Raw genomic sequence first — 10,551 nt, forward strand, 5'->3', positions numbered from 1 at the left:
AAAAATACAAAGCCAAGCCTGTGTGCATTTTAATATATTCCCCTCAATCCAGCACATTTCTCCACCACTGGGGGGAAGCTAACAGTGTACGCAGGACTCCCTGCCTGTCAGCTCTTCACAGGTACATCAGGGTGATCTGATACTACCTGAAGTCAAACTAACAGGGAGCTGTACCTTCCCCTCACTCTGCTGCTCCAGTCAGGGGGTTTTCCTGCTTCCCCTCACACTACGTAGAGAGATGATCACAGAACAAGTCATTTCAGATGGCTGATCCATCACCCCACTGCTGGAGGGGGTGACAGGTAACAGACAGGAAAAAGGGAATGCTTGCAGGTTGGTCTGACAGTCAGCTATAACTGGAATAGAAGCCCACAGCTGTCGAAATGAAGAGAGCAGGCTATCGCTACTAAACTGCCTCACGACTCCACAAAACTATACCTTTGTAGTCACCCTTTTTGTTCTCTCTGAGCTCCGGCTCAGCCTCAACAAGCCACTCTAGCCTGGCCCCAGGCACACAGGCAGAGTCCTCCTTTGCAGCCACTGTTTCTGAGGCTCAGGTTTCAGTGCTGACACTACCTTTTCCCCTTGTCTCCTAACATCCACAGTCACTCCCAGGTCTACTCTGCTCACTGAAGCAGGCAGCAATACAAAATCAAACTGGAAAATTCATTGTGCACGGTATTTATACAACAGTTGACTCATTCGAGAGCTTGTAAACTGGTTATGGACTGCTGCCACCCTGAGCAAGTCTGAAATTCCTGGTCAAATCCACAGGCTGTTTTCCTTTTATTTAGATGCTTTTAACACACAAAAATACAACTAACACAGTACTCTTACGCCTGTTTGTATAAATCCATTATCTCTGGACATACTAAGATTTTAACAGTTATTTAAAAGATTGCACATTTAAAAGATTTCTCCTTTGGCTGGGCTTTTCTATATGGTCAATTTAAATTCATTAACTTCAGCGGAAAATTTAAAGAGCCACGCTGACTTCAACAAGTAACATTTATATCATAACATCTGATGCCAAGAAATCTTTCCATGCAATACACTTCAAAGATTTCAGCTGTTTTGATGATGGATATTTTAGTACATGCACATGAGAGCATGTACAGTAGCAAAATACACTAGTATTGCAATGTGTCCCCTCACAAGCAAACTTCAGATACTTCCACAAACTATCAGAACCCTCAAAAGTTACACCAGTAACTTTAGCTTCAGTAGTTACTTTCAGTAATACCTACATTTAGATTCCATGCAAGTGTAGCGAGAACTCAATGCTCACAAACTTTGAGGTGTGTCCTCCCCAAAAAACACAGAAATCCATTTCAAATGAAACAGAAAATATACTTTCTCAATGATAAAAGCAATCAATTAAGGAAGGAAAGGCTTAGTCAGAAAACCAGGCTAGTAGTTAGTCTACAATTAAGTTGAAGCTTTGTTTACATTTCCCCCTTGGCACGAAAAGGAAGTTATGTCTTCCAGATTTCCTGCAACAAGCTCTCTCTGCATTTCTAAACTGTTCATTTTTTGTGCTGTAACATGAACACGCAAGTTTTACAGAACAGCCAAAGGAGTGTCACACATGTTGACATAACAAGTTGTTCCTAAAAACGGATGTACCAATCATTTATGCATTTAATTTAATTAATTTGGCAATATCTACACATACCTCATGTACACAGACTTTTTAAGATTGCACAGTTATGAGAGCTTGTAGGGGGTTTTTTTGTTTAACTATTTGCTAAAGCATATCTGCCCTTTGAGCAGACTGATGATACATCTTAACTCTTCACTCTCCCTCCACTTCTTGGCTTTTGAAGCTTTTCAGCTGCCCCAGAATATCTGAAAAAAATAGATTTTTTTAAAAAAATCAAAGAAAAGTTTTATAAGGAAAGTCTGTTGGATTGTACTAATTAGAGGAGATACTCCATTAAAACAACCCATTGCTCTTAGTCTAATTTTAGACCAAGTTTTGCTTATCTTTCTCTTACCCACAACTGTTCTTGATACTACTGTTTCACTCAAAGCAACTGTGAAAGACAGAAAGGGAAGGCTTTGCCAGTGTGTGCTATACTTACCAAACCTCCTTGATTCTTCCATTATTTGAGAAGTTCATCAATATATGGAAAAAAGTCAACATTGCCACCAAAAAAGCAATCTCACCTCCCTCTCTACCCAGATGATCATTCCCACTCAACTCTCCATTCTCTATCTGCACATTCATATTCAACGAACAAGAACAGTTTTTAGCTGGATCAGTTTTCAGATTAACAAAAATAAAAGGATCATTTTAACTTAAAGGAAACAAGTTAATCTTGTATGTGGAAAAAAGGAAAGTTCCATTTCCTTCCAATTTTAAAACAAAGATGAAACTCAGATTCACAAGATGTTTAAATAAGCGTTCTCATAACTGTTGAAGATTGCTAGCACTTAATCCAATGCAGCCTTGATGCAGGTAACATCCAGTCACAAAATGTGACATTTTCTAACTTAATTCTCCAGAATAATAAGTTGGTAGCTAAAAACAGAATGAAGGGAGAAGGGAAGAAGCAGAAAGGGAAGTAGATCCCTAAGACTGTGGTGGGGAAATTCCTAGATCGGCACAAGTCTGTTAATCCAAACTGGCAAATTTTGAGCCAATAATCAACTGAGGAACTATGCAGTAACAAAATTACTTTTGATATTCTCAGCAGAGAAACTAAAATGTCTTGAGAAACTTACGTTAAGACAAAACAAATTTTATTTTCCTTAAAATGGAAAAGCTCTGAGTAGTATGGACAGACCTTTTGGAAAGTTTGATTTAGGGCTGTACTTTTGAGTAACATCATTTTCAGAAGCCTTGTAATTTAAGCCTGAAAATCAACTTTAAATAGTAAGTGTCCAGGTCACAGCATTGAAGATCTTGTTTAAATGCAGTTAAAGACAAGCAGCTTTGATTCAGTGCAGAAATACATACAAGAGTCACTTTACCAGGGGTTACCACGTCTTCAGGTTTGTGTCTAGAACTACGAAGTACTATTAGAGAGAGGATAATCTTATACGGTATGACAACCTTACTATGCTAGAAGAATATTTTGGCATTTCAAGTCCAAATGCACATTTCCAGGAGTGTTTAATAAGGGACTAAACCCTACAGAGATTTTAATGACCAAGTAAGAAGGAGGAGGTCCTTTCTGATCCAAATCATGTATCTTTTTATTAAAAAAAAAAAAGACACACAAAATAATTCTCTTAAATATTATCTTTGGCTATACAAAAAAAAAAAAGTCAGCCAAGTTGGGATTTGAGAATCTGAGGCAGTAAACACACATTCTTATCCAGAATTTAGATAAGCTAAATCCCCAAACCACTCATGAAAATAAACTGCAGATGAGATGGAGATAGTTAGTACATCGGGAGGGTGGGGGGACTCACAGCAACACTGACCAGCAACAACTCATACTGTTAAATACATTCCTTCGTAGGAATTACGGTGCTTACATCCAGCTCACCAGTAACAACTGTTGCCCCTCAGGAGCTGAGAAGTACTGACACAGCTTAGATTCTTCCTCATTCCGTATCAAGGCCATCACTACACTGAATAATGCAAAACTTCCTGTCTCAAGTGTGCATTTTGTCAACTCAGCATTCTTCTACCATGTTAGTGTCTGAAGTACAATAAACAACCCATTTCAAAAACTTCCTAGAAGTACCTCGTTACATACTGACAAAGGTATCTTCAACTTAAAATGTCAGTATAAGCAATTTGATTGTATTTCAGTGAGCTGTAGTCACTGCTAGAATGACTTTAAAGAAATCCATGAACCTATTAACATTATCTTCCCTGCCCACATTCTAGAGATTTTATATGTATTTCATTTTACCTCTCGAGACATTTGAAATTGAGATGCCCATTACAGGATGAGCCAAGGTACAGGACATCAGCCTTTAATATACTCCCATACCTGATTAGTCTGTGATTTTTTTTTAAATGGATAATACAAAATTCCACTATGTATATGCCTACACTCCTCCCTTCTCCAAGATGAAATTTTCTGGTCATTCAGCTAAATATCACAAGCAGCTTCAGCGGTAGTTAACCTTCTATGTATTTTAAGAAACAGACATCTGGGTACATGAGAGAAAACCTCTAAATGCCTCCACTTGTACAAAGTACTTCAAAACAACCTCATATTAAACACTACAGAATTTACGTGGATGAGCACTATAATTAGCACAGCAGCAGAAAGGCTTCAAATAGAACTTGCATCTTCCTAGATGAAGTCAAAGATCACCAAATCCACAGCAAACCTAGTTCCTCAGTGAAGGAACTACTCCCCCCTCCCCTTTACATCAAGTCATCATGAGAACAAAACTAAAGCAGGAGAAGATCAAAAAAGCTGAAAGAATAAGGCAGCCCAAGTCCAGAGAATATTGTCTCACTGCATTCTGTTTGGATTTGTTATTTTAGAAGGCTTTTTAGCCAGCTCTCAAGCAGCATTTCCAATATTGGGGTCAGGAGAAAGAATATGAAAAGGAACTTTTGTCACTCATATTGATTATTTTTAAAGCAATTAGAATAACCTACCCATCACAGAAGTGTTTTGCATACCTCATTGCAGTGCAGAGACCTGGGACAGCAGATGAGGATAAGCAAAGCAGCATTCTAATTTCTCACTAATGCAATGTGATCTACCTGGTCATTCAAAATCACTTTAATTTGCATACAAATAGATATAATTTTACTAAGGTTTGATGCCTTCACAAGACTTTGGTATGCCTGCTTTTTGTATTCCAAACCTCAATTCAAATCTCAGCACTGGACTATAAGAACAAACAGTCTCTGACCCAAACTGAAGTCCAAAACACATATGTGAGCACACACAGACATATTTTTGCAGCTCTATTGATCACACAGAGCTTCTGCAAGTACCAGGTCACAAAGTAACAGGCCCAACTAAAAGACCAAGCAACAGTCATTTATTACATTGCTGTTTCAATGAACTCCTTTGAGTTTAGCCGTTGTTACCATCAGTAGACATGTAAAATGGTTTGACAATTATCCCGAAACAGTTTTAACAGATCTTGGACAAGGCTTCCGAATTAGAGAGGAATCTTGCGTACTGTTAACTAGCTTGATCTCTCTCTCAAGCACTTCCCACTAGATAACACTGAAGATTTGAAGTGATGAAGAATGCCAGGAACAAGAGATTAATCTTAAAAGCTGCAAGTCAGCATACTGTAATAATCCTATATCAAAGAGGACAGAGTAGAAATAAAAAGGCTCTTTAAGAAGATGGAGAACGGCAGTTACAACAGCACTAGAAAGGGATTCTTTAAGAGAGATTTTAAAAAATTAAATTCTACCCTTTACAATTTACTAGAGTGGACTGGAAACAGGATATGATAGGTAACAAAAGCAAAGATGGACAGAAAAAAAACATTCTTTCTAATACAGGAAGAAATGAACATAAAATGAAGTTTGAGTGTCATACAGAGTATACAGTATGTAATTCAGGCAAGATTTGAGGACAAAGATCAAATAGGATTTATAAAATGATCAAACATTTATACAGATAACAGCTAGTGTTAGAATGTCAAGTTCAAAAAGTAAAGCAAGATCTCCAGAAGATACTTCTGAAACTTAGAAACTGATTTAGAAAGATGTTACCCTCAAATGCTACACCCCCACAACCTTACTGAAAGTTAATCAGTTTTGACTTCTTAATCAGTTTTGACTGCTGTTAAATTTTTTTGCATGTTTTATCATCCTGGTACAACATGTAATTTCTATATTTCATTTAGAGAAATAGTTTAAACCCACTGGTGACAGAAAATCCACAACAGGCTGAACACTTGTCTGTAAGCCCACCAGTTGCTAAAGTACACATTCAGTAGCGTTTGGTGTAACCTTGCACAACACTTACACCCAATGGAGCAATCAAATCAGATTTAAATTTAACTAAGTATATAGTTATGCATGTACTTCAATCCAATACACTTTAGGCAACACAGTCCCACTCCCAGATCCCCTTTACCTGCCTGACCTTGCCTCCACCTGACCATGCCAGCAAACAAACTTTCCATAGCAATATGATGACCCAGATCAGGGACCTGATCTGAAGTTGTGTGTTTCAGCGGTTTATTTTTCAGACAGATCAGTTTCCTGCAATGCTTCAGAGTGAAGCTGTATAAACTGCTCTACCAACTCAGCTGAGGGGGCAAAGCAGGAAAAAGCAGCTGTGGGCTACAAGTGTTTAAGCCAATTTTGCCACTAAGCATCTATCAAGAACCTCATGGGCATCCTTATAAAGCAAGAAAGCTATCTGCTGTAGTCCCAAGGACAAAGAAATGAGAGACTTCAGATCCCCTCTAGTTTCAGGTGAACCTCTGACATGATCTGATCTCTTTGCTTGAACACTGGAAACTAAAACACCACAGACAGAGAATAAGATGATGAAAGCAAAACGCTAAAGCTTTACGGAACTTCAGACAGCAAGGTATGAAATAAGTGTTGCATACACCATCACTGATATTCAAACTCCTTCCTATCCATTTTTCCTCTTGCCCATTTCTACTCTCCCCAACACACAATTTTCACTGTTTCTACATAAAACGCACAAGGATTTCAGATCTCCTAGCATCCATTCGTTATACAGAAGGCATAGTTACAATTGGCATCCTTCTTGGGAGACATGCAGGACAGACTGGATAGGCACAAAATGCAAGACTAGCATCAAACTTTGCATCTGCAGTCCCTTCTTGTTATAGTTCAGGCATACTGGTAAGCCAACATATGAAAGAGCATTCTAAAAACGCACAATAGCTTCTGTCCAAAGATTTAAAGATACATTGACACGCCTTATTCTTGAAAGAACCTGCGTAATGAAACAGATCAGTAACTACATGACTCACTGGAAGCTCATCTAACACATCTGAAGTAGGATTCCCAGTCTCCACTGCACACACAATAAAGTTTGTGCGCCAGTTTTCCAGACTTGCGTGAAAAAATGGTACAAGCCATTGATCTGGTGACAGAAATCAAAACTCATGTAAATATGTTCAGGGAAAAAAAGAAAATGTAGAGTTAAGATTGAAACTAGCAGTTTTATAACAGGGTTTGCCATAAGAGCAGTCAGATTCTCATTAGTATTATTAAGAACATGGTTGTTTCTTCTTAAGAGCAATCTCACATTTTATCTATAGATCTCGTTTGATTAATGTGAGCTACATGCAGTCCACGCGAGACGTCCATAGGTTGTTTTAATGCATCTTACTTTTTCTCTCTGAAAGGCAGCCAGCCACAGCTATCTTGGTCACCACTGTGCAGCCAAGACATCAGAATACACTTCTCTTTTCTTGCATGTGGTCTGGTATATCAAGACCGAACTAGCATCAGGGTGGCAGGAGGGGCAGGGCTAGCATCACACCTAACCCTGTGACCACGTGCAGGACCACAAGATACCACAACACCAATGCAGCCTGCAAAGCAGGACAGAAGAAGACATTGTCCAAACCTAGAATGCATCCCCTACAAGCCTCTAGGTTAATTGTCACCAGTGACATCTGTAAACCTGACATCATGTATGCAGCAACTTGAAAGGCTGCTTTCAAAATGAAGACTCAATATTTTGTTAGTCTATTCATCAAGCTTTGACAGCCCCACTGAATTAAATTCAAACAGCTGGCTGCAAAGACAGCATACTCTACTATAATTTAAGAATGAGCAACATACCTTCACAACACAAAGTTTTGAGCTTCTCAGACAAGCTTGAAAATCAAGAGGGCGGAAAAAAAAAAATTTAAAAAAATCACTATGACAAGTCCATGCAAGTCTTCTAGGAGAGCTTATAAAAATAATTCTATTCTTTCACGTATGACTCTTTGCAAATCAGTCAATGCCAGCTATAAGCATTACACCACTACTGTATCTATGACTCAGCAAGGGAATCTGGACACATGAAGAAAATTCACTTACATTAGTAAGAGGCAAGGATTTTAAAAACAGCCAGCAATTACAACAATGCCACAGAAAATGATCCAAGACAACTCATGTCTGTGCTCTTTGTATGTTTAAACATAGAAAATTAGATTATAACATCAAACCCGTTTATATATTGGCTAAAGTTTGAAAGCAAGTAAAACAATGCTTAGTGCAGCTGAGCTGAAATCCAAAGGATTCAATGGCTTTTTTTCATCTCCAATGAACAAAAACAAACACTGGCTATACATTCTACACAAAATACTGAACTCTATTTCCAAGATTACCTGTATGTAGTCCAACTATGCAAGTCTAACTTTAAATCTGAACAAAAACCAGAGCAATCAGCCGCTTCATGTTGTAACTTAAGATACAAGCTTTATTCACTAAGACAGTCATCAGAGGTTTACATATAAGCATGAACAGATAGTAAAGTTTACACAACATTATTTGATGCAGAAAAATAGCAAGTTCTTAAATGGTTCATTTATGCTTTGGTCCATCAACTAAGACTAATTAGAATTAAATTATTCCAAGAAGGGAGAAAACATCACAAGCCATACCTTTCCAATATATTATCTTCATCCAGATATTCTATAAAATAAGCACTCAGACTTTGCCTTTTAAACACCACAGTCCACAGAGTCTGTCCATTACTAAAAGACACCTGTTCTACATCCTCAAAAATAATCTCTATAGAATTAATTTTGTTATGTTGGCAACAGACTCTTAGTTGAGAAGAGGAGGAGGGGAGAAAGGAGGAAGAAAGGTTTTCGTTGATTTCTTAAGCAAAAGGTTCAAATAGAGAGGGATCTAAAAAGGAATTCCCCTCCCTGCACCTCACCATGTCAAGAAGCATAGGAACACAGAAGTAGGATGAAACTGGTCCACAGTTTACATTTGAAACAATAAAGGAGACTCTTAGAAGACCAGTCTTCTTCCCTAACATCTTTCAGACAAGAAGGTAAAACTTTAACTCATCAAGTTTCTCAGTGCCTCAAAAAAAGTTATGAGCACTAAGAATTTTGTATCTGAGTTTCTATTTTTATTTTCTCCATTTCTAAATGAAAACAGAGCATGCAATACGCAGTAAAACCTGAGGTGACCACATCCCAGAGGTGTATCTGCCAAACCGTTTAGATTTTTGTATTATGTTACACTGGTTTGGAGTAAAGCCTCAAGCGATGCTACACTCCCTAAGCTAAATTCTCACACAAATAAAGTATAATTGTATCAACACGTATTTTATTATCTTACTATGATATTTTATGTTAGCACTTGACACGTGTGTCATCTTTCACCCAACGGCCTCAAATGGGATGGCAGGGGAGAGCAAGTAGAAGCACGAACCAACAGCGAAGCACTATCCCACCGGCAGCAGGAATATTCCAGAGGCACAAGCACGCACATCATCTACAAAGCCCTCCAAGTTTCTCCAGGAACACCACAGTAACACATATATGCAGAGGAGCAAAACGAAACCCCACATTCCAGGGCGGCAGCAATCTCAAGGCCACAGGAACTGCCGAGGGACGGGCTGAACGGCCGGGGCACACAAGCGGGAGCCCCGCCGCCCACAGCGAGCGAGCGCCGTCGCTCTCGCCCCGGCCGGACACAGGGGGAGCCCCGCCGCAGCAGGAACACAAGCCCCGCACGGCCCCTGCGTGACGCGACCCCAACAACCCCCCCGAGGGCTCCGCGAGGAGCGGCGCCGGGGCCGCTGCCACCCAGCGCCGGAGGGCTACACCGTCCCGGGCGGGCGGGGAGCGCTCCGCAGGGGAGGGGGCGTTAAGGCAGGACCTGACGGCGAGAAGAGGCAGAGGCGAGGCCGCTGCCGCTGCTCCGGACCGGGGACCCCTGCGGGCTGGGCCCGCCCGCCCCCGGGAGCGGCAGGAGGAGAAGCGCCGCTCCCCGCGGCGAGAGGCCTTGCGGGGCGGCGGGGGCCCGCACCCCAGCCCCACCGCAGCGGCGGCGCCGGCGGCGGAGCTGCGGACGGGGAGTGACGAGGCGGGCGCGGGAGGAGCCTTCCCGCAGCCGGCGCGGGGCACTGCCGGCCCGGCGGGGCGCGCACCCGGCCCCAGCTCAGGGAACCCCGCCGCGGGGGCGTCGGCGGTCTCGCCCCCTCCCCTCTACCGCCGTGACACCGAGCCCGGCCCCCCTCCCAGCCCACGCTCACCGCGCGGCTCCCCGTAGCACCTCACCTCCGGCAGCCGCTCGCCGCCGCCATCCTCCCCGCTCAGCACCACTCGCTCCCTCCCGAGCCCGCTCCGGCCGCCGCCATTTTGATCCAGAGCCCCAGACTCGGCCGGGCAGGGGGAGCGGGCACGGCGCCTGCGCAGCGGCGCTGCGGCGCCCGGGCCACGTGGTCCGCGGGGAGAAGGGCGGGGCGGGGCACGAGGGTCCCGCCCTCAGGGGGCGGGGTGGGGCGGGGGTGGGCTGCGCCTGCGGGGGCGCTGACATGGCGGGGGGGCGTGGGGGCCTCTTGTGGCGGGCGGCAGGTTTGAGCCGCCTCGCCCGCGTTCGGCACCTTCTGTCACAGCTGTGGCGTGGGAGGAGGGGAGGGGGCGGTGGCGTGTCATGGCACC

The 10,551-nt window shown here is 42.5% G+C and overlaps 1 protein-coding gene across 2 annotated transcripts in view; it reads right to left on the reverse strand.

The window, feature by feature from the left end:
• Positions 1–10,312, reverse strand: part of BTBD7 (BTB domain containing 7) — a 59,097-nt gene extending 48,785 nt beyond the window's left edge. For both annotated transcript variants that reach the window (XM_072864254.1, XM_072864255.1), the window contains exon 1: positions 10,168–10,312. The gene's annotated coding sequence lies outside the window, so the exon portion shown is untranslated. The remainder of the gene's footprint in view (positions 1–10,167) is intronic.
• Between the last annotated feature and the right edge of the window lie 239 nt (positions 10,313–10,551).

This window comes from Ciconia boyciana, chromosome 6 (assembly GCF_034638445.1).
Source record: "Ciconia boyciana chromosome 6, ASM3463844v1, whole genome shotgun sequence".
NCBI lineage: Eukaryota > Metazoa > Chordata > Aves > Ciconiiformes > Ciconiidae > Ciconia > Ciconia boyciana.